Consider the following 15,666-nt stretch of genomic DNA (forward strand, 5'->3'; position numbering starts at 1 on the left):
TAATCAAGTAGAAGATCCAGTTGGTTACTACCTGAGAGTATGGGCTACTTATCGGCCCTATAAAAGCTAAAGCTAGCTGAGCCAGTAGCACATCCATTTGGTTACCAGGCTCCGTTAGCTTCAAAGGTTGATTAATAGCCTCTAATACTAGTCGGGTTGCCACCTTCCATGCAGATAAAGAAAGGACGCCTGCCGCAGTGGAGGGCCATGCTCCTGGGGGCTACGACCACCACAGGCCCGGTGGTGCGCCAGTGGTGGTAAATCATGATTTTAAACATGGTTTCAAGAAAGTATTCAGATTCATACTTAAATTTTGAAGTGCTGTACTACCAATAGACATTAGAAATTAGCTGAATGGATAACATTTTAGTTATAAACTCCTATTCGTATTTATTATCAGATGCGCTCAGTCTCTTTCTATCACAACTCAGCAGGCTTCTCTAGTGGTCATACTGTCATAGCTGAATACATAAGCCAACACGACAGAGAGACCATGAAAAAATGGAGGAACATGTGAGACGTGAAGCATGTTATACTACTCACATTTAACAGTGCATAAACTTCATACAGACCTTCAATAAATAATCTGTACAAAAAACCTTAGAGTAAAGGCAAATTACACTGAACAACTTCACTTTAACTTCAGGATATTAACTTATTAACTTAACTGATCCATAACTTATTAACTAGTTAAGTTAATTATTTAAATGTCAAATGTTTTGACACTCAAAAAATTCCATTTGAAAAAATATAGTGCAGGAGAAAAGATGGACCTTTATAAAGAAAAATAATTACATGTCAGGATGGTGAGGCTCCTTGTGCCACCACACATGACTTCTCATCTCAATATTTGTAAGTCCTTTGTGTGTCCTCTTTCTCCACAAATGAAAGAACCCCAAAACAAATTCTGCGTGTGCAAATAACAATTTATGAAACTGTAAAACATTCCTCCTTCTCCTTCTCACATCTATCTTCCATGAACAGTCATCAGTTTAACAGTTTTCTTTCTTCTCTGTGTGGAGTAGACCATGGTTAAACAGCTCTCGCTCTCTTTCTCACTGTGTGTGTTACTTCCTTTTCCAGGTTTATTTCTTATCACTCCTTGCAGCACTGAGTAGCCGTTTGTCTTTTAAAACACTGCAGTAAAACTCTGAACAGGATTGCTCAGAGTTGAGAGTGATCAAGAGCTCACTCCTCATGGGCTCCTCGGAGCACCTGTTCCTCCTGTCACTCCATGTGTTGGTAATTTGGGAAAAGATCCTGTCCACATATCCAGTGGATGCTGGGATGCTCAGGATGTGGCTGATGATGGACAGCATGTAAGGAAGGTCAGCTACATGAAAGAGAGCCACCCACCTGGCGGCCACGTCTCTGGACTTCCAATCATCTTCTTCTTCTGCACCTTCTCTGAGCCCCTTCAGAATGGTCTTTGCTGTGATGCATTCATCATTAGGTTCATCCATGTTGACTTTTTGGATGAGGTTGAGCTTATGAGTGACCCTCTTAGTGTCGCTGAAGGAAAGCATGCCATGGTGCAGAGAGAGAGGTTGCAGGGAGAATGTTAGTATAGGCGCAGCTCTTTAAGGCTTTCGCTAGTGGGTTTATCGCTTGCGCAACTGCACAGCATAAAAAAAACTTGGGCCTCACTCATGGTCTCATCTTGACTATATATTGCCGTGAGAATCTGGAGTTACAATACGTAACTAACTTTCTATTTCGTATAGACTTCACCCTTTAAGGCTAATGCTAGTGGGTTAAAGGCGAAGCAGGATGTAGTCCGTGCCTCACTGGGTCCGTTCGGTACCACAAGCACAAACACATCTATTTCAGTATCGCTGAAGAAAAACCGGGAGCCGATTGTATGGTCTCACAGCAATATATAGTCAAGATGAGACCGTGAGTGAGGCCCATCACTTACGCAGGTGGGCGTGGACTAAAGCTTTTTCAGTGCTGCGCAGTTGTGCGAGGGATAAACCCACTAGCCTTAAAGGGTGAAGCGTATATGAAATAAAACAGCCAGTTATGCTCTGAAAAGTCGAACCATTTCTCAGTTTATGAGATTGCTGTGTTGAGAAATGCAGTGAAATCTGCCTTGCCTTGTTTGCATCATGTGGGAGGAGACGATGCAGCTTCACTTTCATTAAGTAGCCATAAAACCGGTCATCGCTTCTCTGCGTGAGTTTCTGCTTGAAGGTAGACATGATGGAATATAACTCAACGCAGGTGGTTGGATCACTTTCCGGCTTCTTTACAACTTCCTCAAAGAGGGAGAAGATGTTACTGCAGAACAGGAAGTAAACCCCCACATCGTCAGACTCTTCCTCAGCTGACCTAACCTGGATGGAGGGACAGCTGACGGGAGAAGTGGCCATAGACCTTCAGCACAACGTTTTCCACATGTACATTGAGCTGGAGAGCACGCTTCACTGTGTTGTGCATAATATGCGCATGGCAGTTCCCTTGCAGCAGATCTTTTGACTTTTTCTTCAGGTTGGCGAAGACCAAGTTGTGGATTTCCTTAATTTACAGCAGTATTGACCGCACTATATGCTGTAACTTGATCTCAGGATAAGCCAAATGTGTCAAGGGATTGTTGTACGCAATCTATAATCCTTGATGACTCATCTGCATTCCCTCTGAAATCAAGCATTTTGTTGCAGATCCCACTTTCTGGCCTGAAGTATTGTCAGAAGGGGAAACATCTTCCTGTTCCCTTCATTTGATGCATCGGTTCGGAGAGTGTGAGGGGTTTACCTGATGTAAAGACGTCAACAACATCAGCCACTGCCTTTGGAGCAAGGACGTCTTTGGAGACATTTTCTTTCCGATTTTGGAGTCATGCAGAATCTTTTGGTTGAGCTTGTGTTCACAGTCGGCACTGTTAAAGCTAACGTTGTGTTTAACCGTGTGGTACACCTGCGTTAACTCAGCTGCTGTAACCTAGAGGGGAGGAACAACAATCAGTGCTAGCTTTGGGATGCTAATTACCAGCCAAGGAAGCTAAAAACTAGCCAATTCAGTACCAACAGGTTGCTACCGAGGATATGGGCTAGCTGTGGACTTTTTAAGTTAATGACTTACCAATCCAGTTGGTGATTAGCCTCGGCATGCTAGTTATCTATGTTTAAAGCTAATGATTGCCCAATCAAGGAGCAGATCCAGTGGGTAATTAGTTGTCCTTTGAAGCTAATGACTAGCCAAACATGTAGGTGATCCAGGGCAGGGGTTGCTTGGTTAGCCGCAAGAGTGACCACCTTCATTGCAGAAAAAAGTCAGAAGATTTTACCTCCGCCATCTTCTCATTAGACTTACCTTTCACCTTTGCCCTGCGCTGTAAAACCCAGGAGTAAAGTAGTAAAATGACATATAAACTAAATGAGGGCACGGCAGTGATCTGACGCCACCCTGAGTCTGGTCCATGCTGCCATTTTGCCACCCAGCTTCCCCACCAGGCTTCATCTGACACCTCACTTAGATTTTTTGTTAGTGTGTGAGTGTGGGTGTGTGGGTGAAGGGGGGGTGCATGCATAACCAGTGCCAGCAATTTCCTGCAGCAGGATGCTGTCAGTCCATCTGATGGAGAAATACAATTAAGTTTCATTTTTACATTTAGCTTCTGCTTTTCTGTCGCGCTAAATTGTCAGCTGCCTCCTTCGAGCATCACACTCTACTTTGTTGTTTTTTTATTTTGTGGTTTTTTCTACCTTAACAGTCTGTGTTGTCATCTCTCCTCTTTATCCTCCACCAAACAGCTCCTTATTTTTCTAAAAATATGATGGCTATTGTGGCCAATTAAGAGATGCAAAACTGTCCACTTTTATTGCTGTCTGTAAGCGGTTTCCCCTCTAGATTTTGTGGCATTTAGGCTGTTTGGAAATTGTTTAAGAATAAAAGAGGTTACTTCTTTTAATTTTTTTTATTTTTACAAAGGCATGAACACATTTCTTATGAAAGTTTGAATCCTCTGACTTTGATCTACAGCTCCACTTTGAGAATTTTGACATAATAAAAGGACTATGTTTGCTGCCCACGCCACATTACACTGTTGGCTTCCTGCTTTGGTGTGTGTGTTTGTGCATGTGTGTGAGAGTGAACCTCTGTGTGTCTGTTTACAGAGCTGCTATTAGGTGAGACAACAGTGCCCCCTGCAGGACAAACTGACAGTGCAGTGTGTTTATAGTGTCTATGTTACAGTGTGTGTTTAGCCTGTGTATTCTGTTTCACCTCTCGCTGTCTCTGCTGTTGCTGCCTTATCGCGTTTTGAAGCAGAGAGGGAAGATAAAGCGTTACTTTACACACTTGAAAAGAACCCGAGTGCTTTGATGCTGGTAGGAGAGACGGATGTGTGGCAGGTGTACGGATGGTAGTTGTGGATATTCTGCCTGAAAACAAGGCAGCAGTAGAGACATCATAAGTCTATAAATGATGCAGACCTCAGGATGAAGAATATGGCAGCTTGAGGTTATTGTGCTCGCCATCAGGTGGAACATCCATTCGACTGAGACTGCTGTACATGTTTGAAGAACTTTCCATCAATCCATTTTCTATACCAACGCTTATCCTGTTCAGGGTCGCATGGGGCTGGAGCCTATCCCAGCTGTCATTGGGCGAGAGGTGGGGTAAGACCTGGACAGGTTGCCAGTCAATCACAGGGCTGACACATAGAGATAGACAAGGTTTCACCTCTCCTTTCATCCAATTGGACAATCAGAAAAAACGCCAATGGCGTTGGGCACTTTTCTGCTTTCAGTTTTTTCAACTCAAGGCGCTCACAGCGCTTCCTCAAAAACGTGAGGCGCACAGACCGGAAAAATGCGAGGCGCTCTGCAACGCAAAAGCAGCGCGCAAAAAGCGCGTCACATCTGACACACGCTGCTGCAGCACTGAAAATCTTGAGAATAACAATAACAATAACTTTAGTTATACCCAGAGGGGAAATTCACTTGTCTGGCATGTCATTTACTGAAGAATTAAAAAGTCTGATGGCTGTGGGTACAAAAGATCTTCTATAACTCTCCATCCTGCAGAGAAGAGAGAGGAGCCGTCCACCACCGTTGTTTCTTTGGTCCATCAAGGTGTTATGAAGTGGATGATCCGTGTTGTTTAGAATGGCATCAACCTTCTTCAGTGTGCATCTCTCCACCACAATATTATCTAGCTCTCCATCCTGATATTATTAAAAGTGCCTCAGGATGTTTAGTCTGTATCCTGGCAACTATTTCATGGAGAACTTCACGTGAAACTTCAGCAGTTGCCTTGGGTGGGATGTACACCAGTATTGTTATGATATGACTGAATTCTCCCGGCACACAGCACGGTCACATACCATCTGCCAACAATTCAACATCTGGACAACACATCCTCTCCTTGACAGCAACACGAGCAGGACCACACCACAAGCTGCACTCAGTTCACAGCCAAAATAGACAAAATATTAAATGTGGAGATTCATATTGACCTTGTATCATATTAAGGTCTGTATCTGTATCTGTAAGTATGTCAACACTTCGGGTATGCTTTTCAGAGTAAAAGCCTGATCTATTTCTGTGGAGAGACTTCCCTCGTTTGTACACAATGCTTTTATTCTGAAGTTTTTGCAGGACACTTGTTTGGTAGATAAAGTCACTCACAAAGCTCCTTATTGCAGTTGCTGCTTAATTTTCTTTGAGAAAAAAAAACATGGGCACAAGTCTCACTGAAACCATGAGTACATTATATAATTAAGCATTATCACATGAGAGGGAGTGATGCTGTGGCCTCGTGCCTACGACCGAACCACAGCCGTGATGATGTGCATCGTAACATCACTCCCTCTCATGTGATATTGCTTTTATTAAAGAGCTACACAAGCAGCTAATAGTAGTAAAAAGTAACAATCAACAACAGATTGTTTTTTGCTCCATCAACTCAACTAGTTCCACAACTTAACTGAAACTGGACTGTTGTTGCCAAGCAACCCAAACATTCCCCTGCACTCTGTGTCTACAGGTTACCACAGATCAGATGTTTTTATAATGTACATTTATCTGTTTGTTTTAATTTATAGTCAACCAGTGAAATAAGAGTCTGCTGTGTGATTCGGTACCTGCCTGATTAATGTAGACACACACGGTCTGCTGTAATGTTAATTAAGAGTATTCAGAACACCTGGCTGAGGCGGAGTAATACACAGTGTGAAAAGTCCCTGTGATGTTGTTCTCTGTATCAGCACTCATGGAATGCCTCCTGTCCAATCAGATTACTTGTTCGGAACTAACTGTTGTATAATATTATCCATAAGCTGTGTCTCAATTGAGAGGCTGCATCCTTCAAAGGATGTACTGCAAAGCTGATTGTGATGAAGGCTGCCCAATTTCAAAGGCTCCTTCAGATGCGGCCGACAAATGCTTCCTCCTTTTCCCGGGACTGATGGATCCTCTGTGGCCCAATGTATTCCGAGATTCATTAGGCACCAATTCAACTGATGGCTGACTGTCAAGCGGCCAAAGAATACACTTTAAATATAAAAGTTATGGGTTTCAACTCAACCGAATAGCTAGAGATACAAATGTCATAAAACAAGACGCCTTGAAACTTCATATTTTGACGTTAGTTGTGTTAGCTAGCTAGCTAGCTAGCTACCTGTTGCTGGACAACAAGAGCGGCATTTGGTTACGCGAGGGTAAGGGCGGGAACAGCTGTAGTGCTAATTTCGTTCACAGAAATAATGATGAAAAATGTTCGTCAACGATCTATTTTCCATGACGAAGACGAGACGTTGACGAGTTAAAAATAGATTGTTGATAATCAAAACTGTGACGACACGTATGTTTAGTTTTCGTTAACGAGACGAGGCTATAATGTTAGTGGGCTGTCAGACATTCAAAATGCATATTTTCCCCCACTGTGGGTCTGATCTGTCTGTCAAAATGTGTTCCTGTAACTGGGTAACAGGTATCATGAAGGTGGTTGTTAACTTTCTTTGTTAACTCAGGCTTTCTGCCTCAGGCTCTGTGCGCACTCACAGAAAAAGGGACGTGATACGCGTCATTCCTCGACTGTTTAGATGAGAAGCAATGATGAAAAGTAATCTTTAGCTGCGGTGTCTACATCGTTCATTTACTTTATCTATGATGAGGTGAAATTCAAGGTGTTAATTTTACCTGAAGCACACAGGTAAAAATGAGAAGAGGGAGACTGGGGGTTATATTTTAACTATAAAGTTAACTAAAACTATAAAGGTTAAAAATGACTAAAATGTGACGAAAACTAATAAACGTTTCCGTCTGAAGACTAAATCTAAAATGGCTGCCAAAATGAACACTGACCAGATGGTGACGCAAAAAGGAAATCCTCCGGAGACCAGATCGCCTCATTTCAGTTCAGCCTTAGCGTCCACACGGGCTACGCATGACTCATCCTCTGTAGCCTTCGTCATTCAGATGACGCAGCCTCTTAATTGAGACACACGCTGTTATAGGCTATATGTTACTTGCTGTTGGAATGATTAAAAATGTAGGTCCGGGTGAGTGAATAAGATGGAGAATGGAGTGCATGTGAATGTGCAGTGTGACATTTGTACCAAGGTAAAGAGATAACAGATTGATGCATGCTGATCTAACCTCCAATATATGGATCCAACTTATTCAAAAGCTTTGACATTTCATTTGATATAAAAACCTTAAGTTAAAACAAACTGTGTATCACAGGGCTGAACGATGAATCACACTTTCAACATCATGCACACATCGCAAATGACTGCATTTTCCGCAATGAATTCTAAAAAACGATTTCATGCACACTCACCGTGTATTCACATCCGCATGTGAACATTTGATCTATCAGAGGGCCGCTCGGTATATTTTGTGACTAATTCTGTTTCTTTTTTTATCTGTTCAAACATCGTCATCCATGATTGATTAATTACTGTTAATTCTTCCCTCTCTCGCAAGCACACATACTCATCAGAGAAACACACACGTCCTCTGGTATGTCCCTCCTATAGAGCCATTCATTCAGGTGTGACGTCTCGTTAAATATGGACCTTGTTATGACGCTGTTTTCCACACAGCATATTATCCAGGAAATGGAACATTTACCAGTAAAACAGATATTTTTCTCAGGAGTTGGTGACTATTAGGATTTGACATTATTATTATTATTAATAATATTATTATTTAATTTTAGGATAATTTCTGTATAGTTATTTTTAATGCCTGAAATGACTGGTGGGTGGTAGGTGTCAGACGAAGCGATGATCTGCACCTTGTCTTTGTTTATATTTTCCAGGGAAGTAATTTAAAGTGAGTGATACATACGACTGTTAAAGAAAGCAGGATGAGATTTTATTGTTAAAAAACACCACTTAAGCATGTACAGGACAAAAACAGCAAAGAGATATGAGGTACGGTTTGTCCACAGGTGGCGCCAAAATCAACACAAACCAACTGTTCCTCACAGGAGCTTTAAGGACACAGTTAAAGGTGTCTGAGGATGCAGGACATGACGTAAAAAGTACGATGGGTTCCTGCAACTGGTAAACAATTTGGGCGTCAGCCCTCCCAGCCAGCTCCTGAATCTCTTCCTCTCTCCAGTCTGCAGACATCTTTGCTGTCGTCTTGTAAACGATCCTTCCTCCTAAACCTGGGATGTTTTCAACCATCCTGTTATGTGTCCCTCTATGCTCTCACACTGGTCACATGATGTAAACGTCATCACCCCGCCCACTCGCTCGCGGAGAAATGTTCCTGACTATTACCTGCTGTGTTCACACATCGGCTCACCCCGACTTCCTGCGGACATTTTAGTAGCATGCATGTATACTGAAAGAGTCCCTGTGGGTCCTGCAGGGTAGAGGTCAAGCTATGCTAAAACAAGCTAAACAGAAGCTAAACACAAGTCCCAGCCCTCATTTAAAAGGCTAATGCAAAGTTCAAAACTTTCCTCTGTCTCTGTCTGTAAAGTAAGTCATAGTCATACATTTGCATCTATTAGTGTCGCTACAGCAGCCTTAGTGCTGCTCAAGTGAGGTGAAGGATGATATTGAGTAAGATAAGTTATATGAGAGTCGCTATGATTCATTACAGTTTAAAATTCAACAGCTGCAGCCTATCAAACGCTCCAGTGATGGAGTGTGGAGGAGCCCCCGGTCCTGTCTGACCCCTCCCTCACATCCCATCATCACTCTCACTCCGCCGGCGCTCATTAATTCATCACTGCTGCAATTCAGACGGCTTTCAAAAACTCTGGCAGCTGTTATTCACGAGTTTCTGTTAACTTTGGGTTAATGTTGTTTTACCTCTGTTACAGTGGATTTTTCCTCTGTTTGAGCGTGTTTAAGTTGCTGGTTAAACAGGAACAGTGTGCTGGGCTGCCTGTCCTCTTCTGTGCAGCATCACCAGTATTTACACACCAAACATCAGGCTCATATATGATCCACTTACATTGTTCAGTTTGAACACCCTGAGGTGTGCAGTAGTGCCTTTTAATCATCTATTTTGGGTATTTTATATTTTATTTATGTATTAATTTACTTTTTTTTTGCATATTTTGGGGTCTAAATTACTAATAAGAACAAAAAGAATTGCTCCAGCAGTTTGCCTCAGCTGCCAGCCGAGAAGATGTCTGTAACTGAGATCTGCAGCTAATGGAAGCTACAGTTAGCAGTGGTTACTTTAGCTAAGCTATCTGTCCTTCAGAAACTATTTCATGACTAACATTGTGAGGGTGTTAATCATAATGTGGTCTGATAATCAATCAATCAAATCTTCCTCCTGTCAGGAATAAACCTGTAACACTGCGCACCCCTACAGGCCTGGAGCAGTTCACTTGTGTTGACCGGATTTGCAGCAGTGTCCTTTAGCATGTGTTTTCTGGGCTTGTGTGTTTTTGACTCTGCATTGTTCATGAATTTCCAGCGCATTTGCTTGTATTGTATTTGTTTCAGCTTTTGTTTGTTTTTTAATTTGCATTGTTTCAAGATTGTTTCAGCCAGCAGCTGTATAACAGGCTGTAATGGCAGCAATGTCAACTATCAAAGCAAATGCTCCGGATCAAATAATACCAACTAAAAGTTCTTGTTGTTTCCACTGACAGGCTCAGATTGTTATTCTAAGTGGCCGACAACATTATAGAAAGGATCCCTACAGAGAGAGACCTTTTTGTTACAGAGGAAGATGATTTTTATAGCCACAAACAGACGCTGTATCGCTCTCTGCAAAGACACCAGACTCCATTGACAAAAGCAGTAATTTTACCTCACAGTTAAGATATGGTTAGTTTAGATCCAACACAATAGTTGTGTATCACACATTAACACTAACAAGCTAACTGAGTGAGGTGGCGGTAGATCAGCACGTGACATATTAGTCAAGGAAAAGTTGCTATTTTTGTCAATGAAGTCTGGTGGATTTGAAGTTCCATGTTCTGCAAGGTAAAATTACTGTTTTTAATCTTTTTTGTATGTCTAAATCATTCAGGAAAATAGGGGTTAAAAATCCTCTCTGAGATGTGTGTTTTTGAAGTTGGAATGGCAAACAGAAACTGCCCTCTGGTCCTGTTCGGGTTCAGTGCAGAGAACAAAACTCTAAACCCACACAAATGTCATATTTCCTTTCTGGTGGTTTTAGAAACACAGAGGCCGGCAGTGAGAGGCTGACAGTGAAAGGGCAACGATGGAGAGAGGAGAGCAAAGGATGGCATTTGAACTGTGCTGACAGATCTGCTGTTTCACAGACGCCTGAGCAAATACATGATGAAAGTGTGTCTGTGTGAAAAACAATGAGGGTTTTGAGGTTGAAAGGCAGAGGAGCTCTGAAGGTGGAAGGGCAGAGGATGGGTGTGTGTGGAGGGGCAGCTGGAGGGCGTCAACATTACAAACTGCTCTGGGTGGGGTGCCAGGTCAGGCGTGGAGACTAAAAACAGGACTCTAAATAAAACCACACTGCAGCAAGAGCACTTCAAGGTGTCTGAGTTCATGCTGAGGTATTTATTCCTTCAGATAATAAGAGAGAGAGGAATTGATTTAACAGGCTGTTTCATGTTGACCATGTTTTCTTTCAGAAGCTAACAACAAAGTTTTCATTCTCCTGTTTGTGTCTGTGATGCTACATTTACTTTAAGTCACTAACACTGAACTGTAAAGGCCATAAACACAACAGAAGTCTGAATGACGGCACTAAAACGGAGGACAAAAGAGGGTTGTTATGGAGGGTTAAAAAATATCAACCTGTTTACGGCTGTTTTTGCTTAAATTTTCATCTCCTTTATTTACACACAAAGCCTCATTCAGGCACGGTGGCCTTGCAGTCTTAGCTGGGTCAGATAAATCATGTTAGACAATACTGCAATGTTTACTGAATCATGACATGACATCTTCCTCTAACATGCAGCAAGTGACTGAAGTTTGGTTGGTGGAGATCAAAATAATGCTGAGCAGTGTAACAGCAGGAGGAGGGGGTGAGTTTGACTTTTGGTGTCGCTGGTGATTTCTCACTCTGCTTAAAAATTCAAGTGCTCAAAAATTAGGTCAAGGTTGGCAATCTTAAAGACACACTCTCAACCCGCAGAGCTGGTTAGAACATGTCCTGTGGGAAAAACTGAAACTATCTGATGATTAAATTAGTGACCAGAGATTGCATAAGAAATGATCAAACCAAACTCCATTCAGAAAACATTTTAAAAGCTGTTTTCTAATCCTCTTGCGGACAGACCTGACAAAGCATGAATCCAGACTCTTTACAAACCTGCATCATGATGTCATTATTTCTGCATCCTTTCAGCCTGTTTATTGCATTTAAGTGACGCTGTGTCAATACATTTTTTGGCATTAATATTCTCCTGAATTTGCATCAGAAATGGTCAAACCAAAGTCCATTCAAAAAACAAGCATTTTAAAGTAGTTTTCTTATCGTCTTGCAGACAGACCTGACAAAACCTGAACTAAGACTTTTTACAAACCTGCATCCTGATGTAGTTTTTTCAGCATCCGTTCAACCTGTTTATTGTCATTAAATCTCAGTAACATCTTTATTTTGGCTTCATAGCGCTGTAGTAAGACAGATTTCATCCCACGTGTTACCTGCTAGATACAGTGAAACTGCCACTCAGCGGAGACAGATGGGCAGGCACTAGACAGCTGAAACAGAATCAGAGAAATCCTGGTACTGATCCGAGCTCACAGCTCATCAAACTGGGCACTGGTCAGCCTGAAGGAGCTGGAAGCAGCAGGAGAGTTCAACCAGACACAGTTCGGGAGGAGGAGGGGAGATTAACCGAGCTGTGTGAGACTACAGATACATGGAGAGACGAATATTTGCTGGTTGTAACCAACTCGCTAAACCAGCGTCCTGATGTTTTTATTGTGCAAATGTCCTGATACATGTTGTCGTGATATTAACCCTGAAACAGTCACCGTTACTGAAGACTCTTCCTCCTCTTCCTCGGCCTGCAGGCTCTACCCAGGCGACCCGCTCACCTACACCAGTGAGAGTATTTCCAGTTGTGAGAGCACATCTGACACTGACGATCTTTCGCTGTGCATGTGTGTGCAGGACAGGATCAGTTCCTCACAGTGACTTTAAGTTTGTCTATGTGATTTACAGATAATCAGATAATCATTGTTAAACTCCAGGAGAGTCTGTGTGTGGCTGAATATGCTCATTGCTGTCTGTGATGTTTTATGAGCGTCATGAATCTCCTCTGTATCTCATGGTGTCTCACACTCTTCCTCTGCAGCCGGACGTCTCAGATCAATCCCGTCTTCTTTATCGTCATGACTCATTGCCTCCCTCGCTCATCGACACAGAGATGCTCCCCTCTCTCACTCGTCTGTCCATCCATCTCCTCCCTCTCTGTAGACGGGGGGTAAAGGATATGAGCGCCATCCTTCAGCTCTGTGTACCAATGATTCTTCATCATTACTATTGACGCTCTCATCATGGCAGCTGTCATCAGAAACAGAGTGGAGCTCTTTCAGTCAAATTCACTTAAACAGCTGCTGTCTGTGTTGAGCTGTTCAATATTTCACTGACACACACTCTTCTGCCATGTGACACTTCCTGCAAAGATGTTTCACATTAAAAGACTTTTACCCTTTGTTTTCCTGATGGGCTTTTAATGTTTAAAATCAGCAGGAGGTTTCAGTTACTAGTTCAATGTTGGGTAACGTTACTTTTAAAAGTTACCTCCTGAAAAAAGTAACGCGTTTTTGAATTACCAACCTCGTTACACATGTGTGTTATATCATCAGGACGGCGTGTAGCCTGCTGTCTTCCTTTGAATGTATTGACTCTACCGTCATTGCAGAGCCTCGTTTATGGCCCATGATCTGTAACTCTGCAGCCTAATAACAGGAATGAAAGATGCAGTATAACCTTTACAGCTCTTTATTATGCTAACAATGTGACAGTGAACTGGGCAGAGGCATACAGTATTAGGCACAGCTGTTTCCATGACAACAATACAACACAGGCTCTTAGTCCCACCTGTGTTGTGGAGCTGTGTTTAGCTGCAGATGCTTCTTCACATTTGAAGTCGAGCTCTTCACAGCTGACGAGCACTTATCCTCCAGACACAGCTTACATTTCACCGTCATGTTGTTCTCGTCCCTTTCACCCAAACATTCAGAGTAATGTGAATATTTCCACAAAGTAAACACTGTCCTCTCTGACATCTCGCTAGCTGAATTAGCTAGCTACACATGCACAGTGACACAGCTGTGTTTACCTTCTGCTGGTACGCAGCTACCTGCCAAGAAGGAGGAGAGAAGCAGAAACAGAGCTTCAGGGATTTTCTGTTTTTGTGGCGACAGAAAAGAGAAGTACTATAAGAATAAATAATATTTTTTATGAAAAAGTAACTAAATAACACATTAATTGAATTGCAGAATGAACACGTTACATTACTCAATACAACAAAAAAGTATTCAGAGTCTTCAGAGTACTCTTAACAGATCACTTACAACACTGCTGTAGTTTAACTTTGAAAGAAAGGGGTAGCAGTGAGGAGGTTATGTGAAATAAATAATATATAAGACAGTATTTACGTTTTGAGTTTTAGATTTAGTGCCGTACCTTTTGTGTATTTGTGGACATTTTTGAGGATGCTTTTTAGTAGGTAATTTTTTACTCTTTGAGTCAGACGCTTAATTAAAATGTTCAATAAATGAAGTGTGAGTGTTTGATTTTGGATGAAAAAAAAAACATGTAAAGAACAGAAAATGAATTTCTTCACTGGTTCCCACCCTTTTTTATATTTCATACATCCTTTTCATCCTCAGCTGATATTTCTCAACCTCAGTGTTTTTATCAGCAGATTCTCCAACACTGAAACAGAGAGAGTAATCAGTGTTAACATGTTGAGATTTACATGCACAGCCAGACTGATGACTCCTGTGTGGGAACATGCTCGCTAATGACAGCGCTGTCTTCAAATTAGCAGCCTTTTAATTAACCATGTGGGGCCAGCCACTTAGTCACACACATGCACGCACACACACAAGGCACATCCAGATGCAACGAGCTGCTTGAAGCTTTTCTGCAACTTCACACAGCGAGACAGATTATAAAGCAGAACAATGAGACTATTAAGATTTAAAAACAAACACATGATGTTGTGATGATAAAACAATGGAGTTGTGAGAGCAATGTTTTGCAGTATTTGAGTCGTAGCTGGGAAATCAAAGTTTCCCATCACTCCTCTGTTTGCTCCTGAAGCTGTACACGAACATTTCCTTCCTCCGCTTTTTAAATCATGTTTGATGTTTTTCTGTGTCTGGCTGAGACGTCAGAAAAATCTTTCTTTTGTCGTAAAGGTAAGAGAAAAATAAAACTGATGGGGAACACTTGCTGTGTAAGAAAATGTTTTCTTCTACAAAACTCATGACCGACCAGGGACTAAACTTAAAGGACCGGTTCACTTTATCATTCCTCAAAGAAATCCCCTCCTAAAGCCTTTCCAACGTAAGGATGCAACGATTAGAGATTTTGATGGTACGATTATAGTCTGAGGAATAATCACATATTCACCATTATTATGCATTCAGTAGTTTCACAACATTACTAATGTATAAAATCACATGACCATCCTTTAGAAATGTCATGTTATTGTCATCAACTGTCATCCATGCCATCTTTTAATAATTATCTTACATGTGGCCTGAGAAAATCCTGAGTATTGTTATTTGTTCGTTGAGTATTGCCCCCTAATGGCGATATACGGAAATTGCGAGAGGACGCTTCCCAATTTAACCAGACGTCTGCAGCTGGCTCCGGTTGTAACTCTTGATTTTCCTCGCTGATGGTCGCTTTCCTTTTTAGACTATTTGCCTTCATCTGAGCGTCGAGTTTGTTTCTTTTTCTTTAGATTTTCACGTATTGTTGAAGTTGTATCTGTAGTCATCCATCTTTTCTTTGTTTGTTCAGCCATAGTAGATTACTGTTTACTCACAACACTTGCAGAGCGGGAAAGCAGACGCTTAGCTCCGCCTACCCTCTCTGGCAGACCAACCACTGCTGGCTGATGGAAAACGCGTCACTAACTGGGCGCCGCTTGTGATTTGTTCAGGTAATATCGCCAAAGACACCCAGTCCATAATAATTCTATATACTGCAAATGCAAAGGCTTTCATCAGTGGGCCATAGGCTCAATCACCATTGTGTTACCTCATTCAGCGATCGATAGTGACTT

This window comes from Semicossyphus pulcher, unplaced genomic scaffold (genome assembly GCF_022749685.1).
Source record: "Semicossyphus pulcher isolate SPU_LCO1_2020_fin unplaced genomic scaffold, fSemPul1.0.p SCAF_2, whole genome shotgun sequence".
Lineage (NCBI taxonomy): Eukaryota > Metazoa > Chordata > Actinopteri > Labriformes > Labridae > Semicossyphus > Semicossyphus pulcher.